Source organism: Salvelinus namaycush, chromosome 12, assembly GCF_016432855.1.
Source record: "Salvelinus namaycush isolate Seneca chromosome 12, SaNama_1.0, whole genome shotgun sequence".
Taxonomy (NCBI): domain Eukaryota; kingdom Metazoa; phylum Chordata; class Actinopteri; order Salmoniformes; family Salmonidae; genus Salvelinus; species Salvelinus namaycush.
The window spans coordinates 17330175-17343283 of record NC_052318.1 but is presented as its reverse complement, the minus strand read 5'-3'; positions in this window follow the sequence as shown (position 1 = coordinate 17343283).

The following is a 13109-nucleotide window of genomic DNA, read 5'->3' as shown; positions in this document are numbered from 1 at the left end:
CAAAAAGCAGAAATATTGATAAAATTAATCACTAACCTTTGATATTCTTCATTAGATGACACTCCCGGGACAACATGTTACACAATACATGTATGTTTTGTTCGATCAAGTTCATATTTATATCCAAAAACCTCAGTTTACATTTCGCTTTGCCTCCAAAACATCCCGTGAATTTGCACAGAGCCAAATCAAATCACAGAAATACTCATAATAAACATTAATAAAAGATACAAGTGTTATTCACAGATTTAAAGATATACTTCTCCTTAATGCAACCGCTGTGTCAGATTTCAAAATAACTTTACGGGAAAAGCAAACCATGCAATAATCTGAGTATGGCGCTCAGATACCAACACAACCCAAGAAGATATCCGCCATGTTGGAGTCAACATAAGTCAGAAATAGCATTATAAATATTCACTTACCTTTGATGATCTTCGTCAGAATGCACTCCCAGGAATCCCAGTTCCACAATAAATGTTTGATTTGTTCCATAAAGTCCATCATTTAAGTCCAAATTCCTCCTTGTTGTTCGCGCGTTCAGTACACAATCTAAACTCACGACGCGCGGGCAGGTCCAGGCAAAAGTTTAGACAAAAAGTTATATTACAGTCCGTAGAAACATGTCAAACAAAGTATAGAATCAATCTTATAGATGTTTTTAACATAAATCTTCAATAATGTTCCAACCGGAGAATTCCTTTGTGTGTAGAAAAGCCATGGAACAGAGCTCGCTCTATCGTGAATGAGCGTCACAAGCTCAAAGCATTCTGCCAGACTGACTCATTCCCCTCTCATTTGGCCCCACTTCACAGTAGAAGCATCAGACAAGGTTCTAAAGACTGTTGACATCTAGTGGAAGCCTTAGGAAGTGCAACATGACCCATATCCCACTGTATCTTCAATAGGGAATGAGTTGAAAAACGACCAACCTCAGATTTCCCACTTCCTGGTTGGATTTTTTCTCAGGTTTTTGCCTGCCATATGAGTTCTGTTATACTCACAGACATCATTCAAACAGTTTTAGAAACTTCAGAGTGTTTTCTATCCATATCTACTAATAATATGCATATATTAGCAACTGGGACTGAGTAGCATGCAGTTTACTCTGGGCACGCTTTTCATCCAAAATGCTGCCCCCTATCCATAACAAGTTGCATAACCATAACATGAAGGGTGGCAATCATTTAGGATGTGACTGTATGTGCTTAGATAAGCTGTAGCAGGGGTGCTCAAATCTTTGGCCTTGTGTGTTGGACTGCGGGCCAAACAAATACACATTAGGCCTATGTATTTAGACACATAGAAGGCAAACAATAGCTATTTATGGTCTTTAAACAATAGGTCTTTAGTAAGCAATCCTAAAAATCACACTTCAATCATTAATACAATTGTAGCCATATAACTTGACACCTAATAACACATTCTGATTACCTGTATTAAAGATGTATATATATATATATATATTTTAAACTGCAACCAAGTGTCTATGTTCTTTTTGGCAGACCAGGGGGTTGGGTCAAAACGTTTACACAGATCAGACACAGACAGAGTAGGATTAGCTCAGTTTCAAAGGTGTTTATTAAAATAATAGTTCAAAAGAAAAGAACAGGTCTCACCCATGAGACCCTCTCTGAGATACCGTCTTCTGGACTTCGGGTCTTGCTGTGTCCTGTGGGGATCAAAAACTGAACTCCCTCCTGTTACGTCGGGAACCGTCCCCAACTATATGAGAGTCCTTTCTCCCCCCAGTCTCTCCCCTGTGTGCTGCCCTTCTTGCAGCTTTATGGGACTCGTACAGCTGATGAGCAATCAGCCCTTGATTACTCACCAACCCCAGTTAGTCCTGGCCAGAGATCCTGTCGAGACCTGGCATGTCCAGCAGAGGGAGCCATCGCCTCGTGATGTAAACTCTGTCTGCCTCGACGAGTCTCCCCCTGGTGGCTGACCTGCTGTATGCCACACATCCCCCCCTTAGCTCTGTCGGGGAGGGGACTGTCATCAGTGCGACGTATGTCTCCCTTCTTGATAGGGCATCCGTGTTTCCATGCTTCGCCCCTGACCTGTGCAAAACAGAAAAAGAAAAGCGTTGAAGGGACAAGAACCACCTGGTGACCCGATTGTTTGTGTCCCTTCCCCTGGTCTGGATAGTCCGTGACCAGGGTGAAGTGGGTACCTAACAGGTAATACTTGAGTGTGTCTAGTGCCCACTTCACCGCTAGACAATCTTTCTCAACAATAGAGTACTTTTTCTCTCTGGGTATCAGCTTTCGGGTGATGTACATGATGGGGTGCTCCTCGAATGTTATGAGAATTGGGTGGGAGCACAGCGCTTCCTTCAGGCGCCTGAAAGCCGCTTCTGTCTCGTCCGTCCATTTCACTGTTTTCGGGAGGCGGGCCCTGGTTAGATCGGTGAGGGGGGAAGCTATAGCCGCAAGTTTGGGGATAAACCAGCTATAGTATCCTGCCAGTCCCAGGAAGGACTTGACCTGTGTCTTGGTGCGTGGAACAGGCCAGTCAGATACCGTGTGAACCTTCCTCTCCTGGGGCTTGACGTTCCCCCGTCCGATCAAATATCCCAGGTACTCCACCTCCTCGAGCCTAGTTTGCATTTCTTGGGGTTCGCGGTCAACCCGGGTTGTCTGAGCGCGTCCAGCACTGCCTGCAGGCGTGTCAGGTGCTCTTCCCAACCTTGGCTGTGGATGATGACATCATCCAAATAGGCCGCTGCATACTGCTGGTGGGGTCTAAGTACTTTGTTCATCAGTCGCTGGAATGTGGGCGGGGCTCCATGGAGACCGAATGGGAGCACCCGGTACTGATACAATTCGTCTGGTGTTGAAAACGCCGTCTTCTCCCGGGAGGAGGCTGCGAACGGTACTTGCCAATATTCTTTGGTCAGGTCAAGGGTGCTGATGTGCCGGGCCTTTCCCAATCGGTCGATGAGCTCATCCACCCTCAGCATAGGGTAGGCGTCGAACAAGCTCATGTCGTTCACACCCCGGAAATCATTACAGAAGCGTAGGCTACTGTCCGATTTGGGTACCAACACGATGGGGCTGCACCATGCACTGTGGGACTCTTCAACGACCCCCATCCCCAGCATAGCCTCACGGCCTTCCTTCAGGCCTCCGGAATCCGATATGGCCTCTTTCGTACCGTTTCCCTGGGCCGGGTACGGATGTGGTGTTCAATGAGGGTCGTGCGGCCCGGCATCTCTGAGAACACCGCCGTGTTCCGATCTACGAGCTCCCTGAGCTCTTGCTTCTGGACCAGGTTGAGGTCTTCATTGCTCGGGACCACCACTGGTACCGTTGGTGTCCTGGGTCCCGACCATAGCACGGCGAAGGCTGTCCTCTCGTGCCACTTCTTCAACAGGTTCACGTGGTAAATCTGTTGTGGTTTCCGTCTCCCCGGTTGCCGTACGCGGTAATTGACAGGTCCCAGCTTCTCGATCACCTTGTATGGCCCGTGCCATGTTGCCAGGAACTTCCTTTCGGCCGTGGGGATTAAGACCAACACCCTGTCTCCCACCTGGAATTCTCTGGGCTGGGCTCCCCGATTGTAGACCTGGGCTTGGGCGCATTGGGCCTTCTCCATATGTTCCCTCATGACTGGCCGTATGGCTGTCATCCGCTCCCTCATCGTCTCTACGTGCTCTACCATGCTGCGTAAGGGGGTCGGTTGGACTTCCCACACCTCCTTGGCGAGGTCCAGTAGGCCGCGTGCCCTCCTCCCGTAGAAGAGTTCGAAAGGGGAAAACCCAGTGGAGGACTGGGGTACTTCTCAGATTGAGAACATTAGGTGGGGTAGTAGCTGGTACCAGTTCTTCCCGTCCTGCTCGATGACCTTCCGCAGCATTTGTTTGAGCGTTTTATTGAACCGCTCGACGAGCCCATCCGTCTGAGGGTGAAAGACAGAGGTCCGGATCTGCTTGATCTGCAGGAGAGCACACAAATCTCTCATTAGGCGGGACATAAACTCAGTACCTTGGTCTGTCAGGATCTCGTTTGGGATGCCCAGCCCGGCTAAAGAGGTGGAACAGCTCCTGGGCGATTCCCTTGGAGACCGCCGCCCGTAGGGGAATGGCCTCGGGATACCGGGTGGCATAGTCTACTATTACCAGGATGTACTGGTGTCCTCATGCTGTTTTTACCAGGGGTCCCACTATGGCCATGGCGATGCGTTCAAAGGGCACCCCGATGATTGGTAGGGGGACCAGTGGGTTTCAGAGTGGTTCTTTGGGGCAGTCATTTGACACTCCGGGCAGCTGCGACGGTAGTCTTCCACGGCCCTCCTCAACAGGGCGGCAATCCGTTCCCGGGTCTTCTCAATTCCCAGGTGCGCCCCCAACAGGTGGGAGTGGGCCAGTTGAAGAACGGTTCCCACGTACCTTCGGGGCAGCAACAATACCTCTCGAAGTTCCCTCTGTTGGCCCCCACAGGGCCACGAACAGTGGACAATCTCGTCCCACTAAGGGAAGTACCGGCAACTCTGGTACTGCACCCACCGTCATCTGGCAGCTCCCTTGTGGCGTCACAATGTTGGCCCATACAGTTGGATACCGCTTTGTGTCCCCGTGAACACAGGAAATGGACATCTCCCTACCACGTTCGGTCTCCTGGTTCAGCATGCTCGTGGTTACGAGGATAACCATACTTCCGGAGCCAACAGAGCTTCCGTGTCTTTCAACCTTCACCAGGACCATGGGTGCAGTTGATTTGTGGTGTGCCCAACAGGAGGAGACGTAGTTCACTGCGTGACCCACCTCGCCTCCGGGGCTTGCTGATGACATCGACTCCTCTCGAGCTGGGCAATTCCAGGCAGTGTGCCCCCGGGCGCCACACTCAAAACACCTTCTTTGGTCTCCATCTACCTGGGGTTGTCGGTGGCGGGTCGGCCTTACCCCAGCCGTCTCTCCAGGGGTTTTTTGTCCTTTGGCCCTGCTGACTGTCGGTTCGGGGTACACAGCAGTGGGGCTGTCCTCCTCAACGACTCGGCCCAGCTCCCACTCAGCCGGGCCTGAGTGTTCTGATGCATCTCCACTGCTTCCAGGAGGCCCTCCAAGGTCTGGGGCACGCATAGACTCGCTGCCCTCTTCATGTCGTGGGGTAGTGCCCGTAGGAAGCGATCCAGGACCACTTTGTCTAGGATGGAGAGGGTGGATACGTCGGTTAGGAGCCATCCCCTGGTGACGTGTAGTAGGTCGCTCATCTGGGCTCGGGGGGATGCGTCGGCTACGAACCTCCAGTTGTGGAAGAGTTGAGTCCGATGGGCCAGGCTGTACCCGTAGCGGCTGAGTAGCTCCCGTTTGAGTCCGTCGTAGTTAGTCGCCTGTTCATCGTTCAGGTCCCAATACGCCTTTTGGGCATTCCCAGAGAGGAATGGGGCCAGCAGACTGGTCCACTTCTGGCTTGGCCATCCTTCCCGTAGTGCTGTCCGTTCAAACGTACAGAGGTAGGTTTCGATGTCGTCATCTTCTGTTAGCTTGATTAAAAACTGGTTTGGATGTGATTCAGTAGACGCTCCTCCTTGTAGCTTCCTGATTTCCTCAATGAGTCGGCTGTTTTGTAGCCGCTGTTCTTCCAGCGTTCGTTCCTGAACCGCCTGTTGGGCTTGTTGGGCCCGGATGAACTGAGCTATCAACTCGTCTATGCTGATGCTGCGTAAACGTCAACCCTGATCTGACCACGTTATCAGAATGCCCGCATTCTCCACCACTTGTGGCAAACCAGGGGGTTGGGTCAAAACGTTTACACAGATCAGACACGGACAGAGTAGGATTAGCTCAGTTTCAAAGGTGTTTATTAAAATGATAGTTCAAAAGAAAAGAACAGGTCTCACCCATGAGACCCTCTCCGGGATAACGTCTTCTGGGCTCCGGGTCTTGCTGTGTTCTGTGGGGATCAAAAACTGAACTCCCTCCTGTTATGTCTGGAACCATCCCCAACTATATGAGAGTCCTTTCTTCCCCCAGCCTCTCCCCTGTGTGCTGCCCTTCTGGCAGCTTTATGGGACTCGTACGGCTGGTGAGCAATCAGCCCTTGATTACTCACCAACCCCAATCAGCCCCAATTAGTCCTGGCCGGAGATCCCGCCGAGACCTGGCACGTCCAGCAGAGGGAGCCATCGCTTCGTGATGTATACTCCGTCTGTCACCAGGCCTCTACGAGTCTCCCCCTGGTGGCTGACCTGCTGTACGCCACAGTTCCTAAGAATAATAACTAGGATATGTGTCAAATTACTTGAGGGAAAGGTGTAACAATTTGTATTTGCATCAGTAAGTGACTGAAATGCATCAAAACGGTATTGAAAATGTCAATGCTCAATCAAGCACAATGTACCCTCAAATATTTGAATCACTTAGGTGAGACAAAAATGTTCAGCTGTCGCCTTTAAATGCGGGTGGATGTCTCTTCTCCAATCGCTATTCTCCAACCTAGCGTGTGAACAAAACAATGTAAATAGCCAAGAAACACAAGGAACAACTTCTATCCCTGCGCGCTCCTAAAAAGGAATATTTCAGTTTCAGCTCTAAAAAGGAATATTTCAGTTTCAGCACTTCACTAACAGTACGCACAGCCCTGTTGCTGCAGAGGGTAAAATCCATCCTCACATTCTTCGCACAGCAACGGGGCTGTGCACACTGTGAGTGGAGTGCTGAAAAGTGAAAGATGCTTATGCACTACTAAATTTCAATTTTGCACCTGTGTATTTTAATTTTCTAACTCCAAACAGTAAAACTAAGGGCTATATTTGTTCCGCATTGCAGAAGTTCAGCTTTACAGCATGATTGACATTGTACATTTTAGTAGACACTCTTATCCAGTGCATCTAGGGTTAAGTGCCTTGCTCAAGGGCACACTGACAGATTTTTCACCTAGTCAGCTCAGGGGATTCAAACCAGCGACCTTTCGGTTAATGGCCAAAGCACTTAACCACTAGGCTACCTTCTACTTAGCTACTTAGCGGAGACTGCTTCCACAAAAACAATGCTTAAGTCAGCTCAATCGGACATTACTTTTAAACTTGAATTATAAGTGAAATAATCAGTTTGTAAACAATTGTTGGAAAAATGACTTGTGTCATGCACAAAGTAGATGTCCTAACCGACTTGCCAAACTATAGTTTGTTAACAAGAAATTTGTGAAGTGGTTGAAAACAAGTTTTAATGACTCAAACCTAAGTGTATGTAAACTTCCGACTTCAACTGTACATCTGTGGTAATAGAATACATTTTTGGTACTATGATTGTCTTCAAATTGTATTTTATTTACACAATATTTACCAGAAAGATTGGCATTTTCCCATGGCCTATAATGGGGGATCCTGATTTGGGGAAAAAAAGAGCCTGCAGTACCCCAGCCTTTCAGTTAGAAAAGTAAAAAAATATATTTATGGTCATTCAGTGTATTCTGTGCATTCCGTCACCACACATACACCATCTTCATAATGACACAATTCAGTTTTCATTATTCAACAAACACAACTAGCATTATTGCTGCTCCATCTGAGAACCAATATAGCTGAACAATCAAAAATAAAATTTGCCTCTTAATGAGAATCTGCTTGGAAAAAACACATTTCCAGACCCATCATCTTCCATCTTGCATTGTTTTTATATTTGCATAAGATGACTATGGCTCTATTCAATCCGTAGAGCTGAAGATCCTCTTTATAGCGTGATTGAACATTATAGACAATGTTCCCGCAGTCGCTAAGACTGCATTATCGCAGATCTTTGGCGATACGGATTGAATCCAGCCCTAGGAGTAGACCTTGAAGTGACTTCATATTTGTTCATTCTTTCCCTGAAATGGAGACAAAGTCGTCTTGGGGTTTGGGGCTTGGCAGAGTCCCAGCTGCTTGTCCTTTCCCTGGCAGAGTTGTGACGGTACAGCAGCCTCTGTGCTCTGAGCGCCTGCCGGGTAATGCTTTGAATGTTAATGAAATGTGTCATTGCGTGTTTTCCCAGTAATTAATTGTTCGCATCACATATTTGAAAGGCCACCAGGAACGGGTCTCAGTTGCATGCGCAATGCGCTCCCTTTTACCTCCCCCTTTGCTTCAAGGCCAAGAAAGAGAATGTTCATTGTGCAGCACGGAACATCAGGATGTTCGCTCTGCCAAACACTGTAGGTGAGTGTTATGAGTACTAAAAGCACACACAGGCCTTAGTTATTATTATTAATTTATTTATTTAACTAGGCAAGTCAGTTAAGAACAAATTCTTATTTAAAATGACTGCCCACCACGGCCAAACCTTAACCCGGGCGATGCTGGGCCAATCGTGCGCCGCCCTATGGGACTCCCAATCCCGGCCGGTTGTGATACAGTTGTAATGAGTTAGTATTATAGCATCACATAGCTGCAAATTTAGAAACGTATGCGCCCGTTGGCTACACAATACCATGTACATCCATTAACATATAGACCAGGGTTTCCCCCCCCCAAAAAATATATCTGTCACATATATCTGTCCCGTGTGGCTCAGTTGGTAGAGCATGGCGCTTGCAACGCCAGGGTTGTGGGTTCGATTCCCACGGGGGGCCAGTACAAAAAAGTATGAATGTATGTACTTGTAAGTCGCTCTGGATAAGAGCGTCTGCTAAATGACTTAAATGTAAAATGTAAAAAACTTCTATTGCAGAATCTGTAATGCTTGAATAGAGCCCTAAGTTATCACCTCCCCCTCCCTTGACGGTCTAAACCAAACATTGTCGGGCCACAGTTTGGTCGGCCCTGAGCTATATGGGCATGCAATGTACTAAGCCCTTTAGTAGAGCATGTTAGGTGCAAGAATTATTGAAAGGGTGTGTGTGTGTGTGTGTGTGTGTGTGTGTGTGTGTGCAACTACGGCTGGAGTTTTATACAAGCTAATTTATGGTTCAGCTGCTAGTGGCATAGAGAGACAACCACACCCTATATGGGCTGGCAAAAATCTGTCAGGGGGCAGCACAGGGCCTGGAATCATACTGGGGAATGACACAGTGAAATGTACCCGAATTCTCTCATTGAGCCAAGACACTTATTAACCAACAAATTGAATACGTTTGAAAGTCAAGTGCCAAGACTGTATTTCACAGTACACATTTCAACGCTCTGTGAAACGCGGTACAAGAAAACACTGCGTTCTTATTGAACAGAACTGTACTGAGATCAGTGAAAAAGCCTCAAGGATGTAGACTGTAGATAGCTGAGCTGTCCAACGATCGGCATTTGCTTGAAGTTTTGTTGCTTTGTACTTGATGTGTTTTAAGGGTGGGAATCAGTGGGGTTGGGATTGGCACGAACTACGCAATAACATATTTTGCAATGACATGAACAAGTGCGTATGTGTATTTTGTGTGTTCATATATGCACAGTATGTAGCAGCATGTGTTGTTAGGCAGGCCCCAACAGAAGGGAGTGGTGCTGGCATAGGATGCTTTCCATTGCACTGGGTGAAGGCCTGTGTACTGTCTGAGCCTGTGCTTAGTTTTGGGAATGCCTGTGCTAGAGGCTGTTTATACCGGGATCAGTGCACCCACACCAGGTGATGCCCACGGGACAGCTGGCAAACACCACGTGTCTGTTCCTGTGCAAATGGGTCAACTTTGAGTACCTTTATCTCCTGAATGTTTTGGCATTCAGGTACAAAAAGTAACTTTCTGACCACTTCTTCCATTGGCAAACATGTATGGAAAGTGTATTTTTTAATCAAAGGGATGCTGTCAAAAAGTGATTGAATTCAAACGGATTTACCCGGATGTTACTCATCACACACCCGTGCATCCTCGGTGCTGGGGGATTTCGGGGTATGTAAGGATGCAGGCTGTCTGGTGCTCAGATGGGATAGGAAAATATTCTGCCACAGCAACTAGAAACGTGCCAACCCAGTGGTATAATATACATAAGTACGTGTCATCTATGGTCACACACTGTACATAAATACATGTCCTTTGCACATTCAAACAAACAAACAAACATGATAACATAAAAGAGTATGTCCTATACATATATGTTCCACATATGCTGGGCTGTTGGCTTTGTAGCATGCATTTTTATGCCCATTAGCACCTACATGATACAGTATACTGTGGTCAATTGCATGACATTTTTGCTGAACCTACAGGCTTTCTGGGAACAGTTTGCCTGGACTAGATCTTTGGGATGGTGGACAGACAAGCAACTGACTCAATGAAATGTAATCACCACTTTAGGTAGGTGGTGGGGTGGGTGGCAGTGTTTGGGGTGTGATAAATATAGCCTCCTCTTGACCTCATACACGTGACCCTGCAGGCTCGGTACCACGCAAACAAGCACTCCTCTCTCTTCTCACTGACAACCATATAACAGCACTGATCTTCAAATAGAAAATTCAATAAACACAATCTGTGTTCACTAGCTTTCTTAATGTTTCTTAGTCTGTTTTCAAAAGACAGGTGGACAACGTTTTGTGGGATTTACACATATTTTCTCTAAAATGTCATAGCAGTTGGACAGGTGAACAAAGCTAACATGGTGGTGAAAACAATTGTCATCATTAAGATTATATTTATTGGGGGCTTTTAAAAAGCTGGAACAACTTGATTTGCTGTTCAGGACAAGAGGTGAAGAACAATTTTGAAATCTTATTTCTATGTCATGTTTCTTAAGTATTCCACAAGACTATGGATCAGGGTAAGATAACGGTCTAGGAAAGACTATGTGGAATCCTAATGGAGCCCCCTGCTTTGGATGAGTAAGCCCCTCCACAACCCTAATCCTTCGTCTCCCACCTTAAGCATTGAGCCACCAGTTGAAGCCCCAACCTCTTAAAGATCCAACCCTTTAAAAAAAAATGTCACTTAAAATGACATACCCAAATCTAACTGCCTGTAGCTCAGGACCTGAAGCAAGGATATGCATATTCTTCATACCATTTGAAAGGAAACACTGAAGTTTGTGGAAATGTGAAATGAATGTAGGAGAATATAAGACATTAGATCTGGTAAAAGATAATACAAAGAAAAAAACATGCGTTTTTTGTACCATCACCTTTGAAATGCAAGAGAAAGGCCATAATGTATTATTCCAGCCCAGGTTCAATTTAGATTTTGGCCACTAGATGGAAGCAGTGTATGTGCAAAGTTTTACACTGATCAAATGAACCATTGCATATCTGTTCAAAATGTTGTATCTAGACTGCCCAAATGTGCCTAATTGGTTTATTAATACATGTTCAAGTTCATAATTGTGCACTCTTCTCAAACAATAGCATGGTATTCTTTCACTGTAAAAGCTACTGTAGATTGGACAGTGCAGTTAGATTAACAAGAATTTAAGCTTTCTGCCCATATCAGATATGTCTATGTCCTGGCAAATGTTCATGTTACTTACAACCTCATGCTAATCACATTAGCCTACGTTAGCTTAACCATCCCGTGGGGGGGGGATCCTGTAGAGGAACATGTTATGTATGTAGTGTTCAGAATCAGGTTTCAAAAGGCTACACGTATTTTGGGCAGCTGCAGCTTGCAACCATGATATTCTGACATGGGATGTACAGTTAACATGGCTAGCTCCTCCAAAGGGTCAAGTTGTATGGATTCCAAGCAAGGCGCCCTCAGGGGCTTCAATTCGCACCTCTTCCAACACGTATCCAGAGTAGGCTACAAGTGAAAATATCTTCCATGTACAATGTTTTTATGTTCCCAACATATCACTTTCCTTAAAATGCCATCCTTGTAACTTTCAGGAAACCTTTAAAGTGTGATTGTGCTTTTGTTTTTTGATCCAGTACTATTAGTGCTCTACACAAAAAAAAGTCCAACATTTTACAAAAAGTCACACACAGCTTTTGCAGGTATCACTTTGGTTTACTAAGCTTACGTATCTGCCTCTCGGCCTTCATCAGAGCTTCTGTGATATGTTTTGTTTCACCCTTTAGTAGACTTTGCTCTACCCACATCTGTTGAGTGTGGTGAATGGAGTTGGTGTCAAAAACTTTTTTATCAAACATAAATGTGCATTTCATCATATAATACATTTAAATATATATATATTTATCTTAACGAGATGACAGTGAAATGGTTCAGGTCTTACAGAGAGAACCATTACTCTCCTACAGAGAGACCTGAGAATGGAACTCAGGTCCATACTTGGGCCTCCACTGTTCCTGATATATGTGAATGACATGCCAGCAGCAGTGAAATGCAGGGCCAGCTCTGGGAATAATCGACATAAGTGTTCGCTTAGGGTCCCCGGCCACGAATCCATATGATTTGGATCAAAACGGAGACTGAACAAAGTGGATAGGATCAAGGTGACTTGTGCAGGAAAATACATAGTGTCGAAAGAAAGTGTCACTTACTTGGGAGTGACTGTGGATCAGTCTCTCTCATGTCAAGCTATTGCAACAAGAGTCCTCATCAAGCGTGCCAACAAGCTCAAGTTTTTAAATCGCAAAACTAGGGTGTTTTTAAAATATTTTTTTATATTTTATTTTTGCATTTTCCAATTAAGAACATTCAAAACAAAAGTGAAAAGATATTAGACAACAATAGGACAAAGTGACAGTAACAGACGAGCGTAAAATAAATAAATAAATATATATATATATAATTATATATACAAACATACAATAAAACAATTAATAATGAGACATTGGATCATATGGTCACCTGCCGTAGGCTACATATTATACATTACGTGTGAAACATTATATAAGGATTATATAGAGATTCAATCAATGTGATGTGCGGGGAGATTCTCCATATAGTCAATAAAAGGTTGCCAAATTCTGTAAAATGTCTTTAACTTATTCCTCAAGCAGTAAGTGATTTTCTCCAGTGGGATACAACTATTAACTTCCGATAGCCACATTGCAACTGGCAGGGCGGAATCCAATTTCCATTTCAAGGCAATACATTTCTTGGCAATCGCTAGCAATATTTCTGTTAGCTTTATAGTATGGCTTTGCCTAAGATTGGTGTTAGTAAAGTTGCCCAGTAGACAGACCTCCGGGTCTAAAGGGAATGCAACCCCGTGAATTGAGGATATGGTATTGCATACCCCCTGCCAGAAACCATGTAGTTTTGAACACTGCCAAGTGGAATGGAGGAATGTTCCTTCATCTGAGCCACATC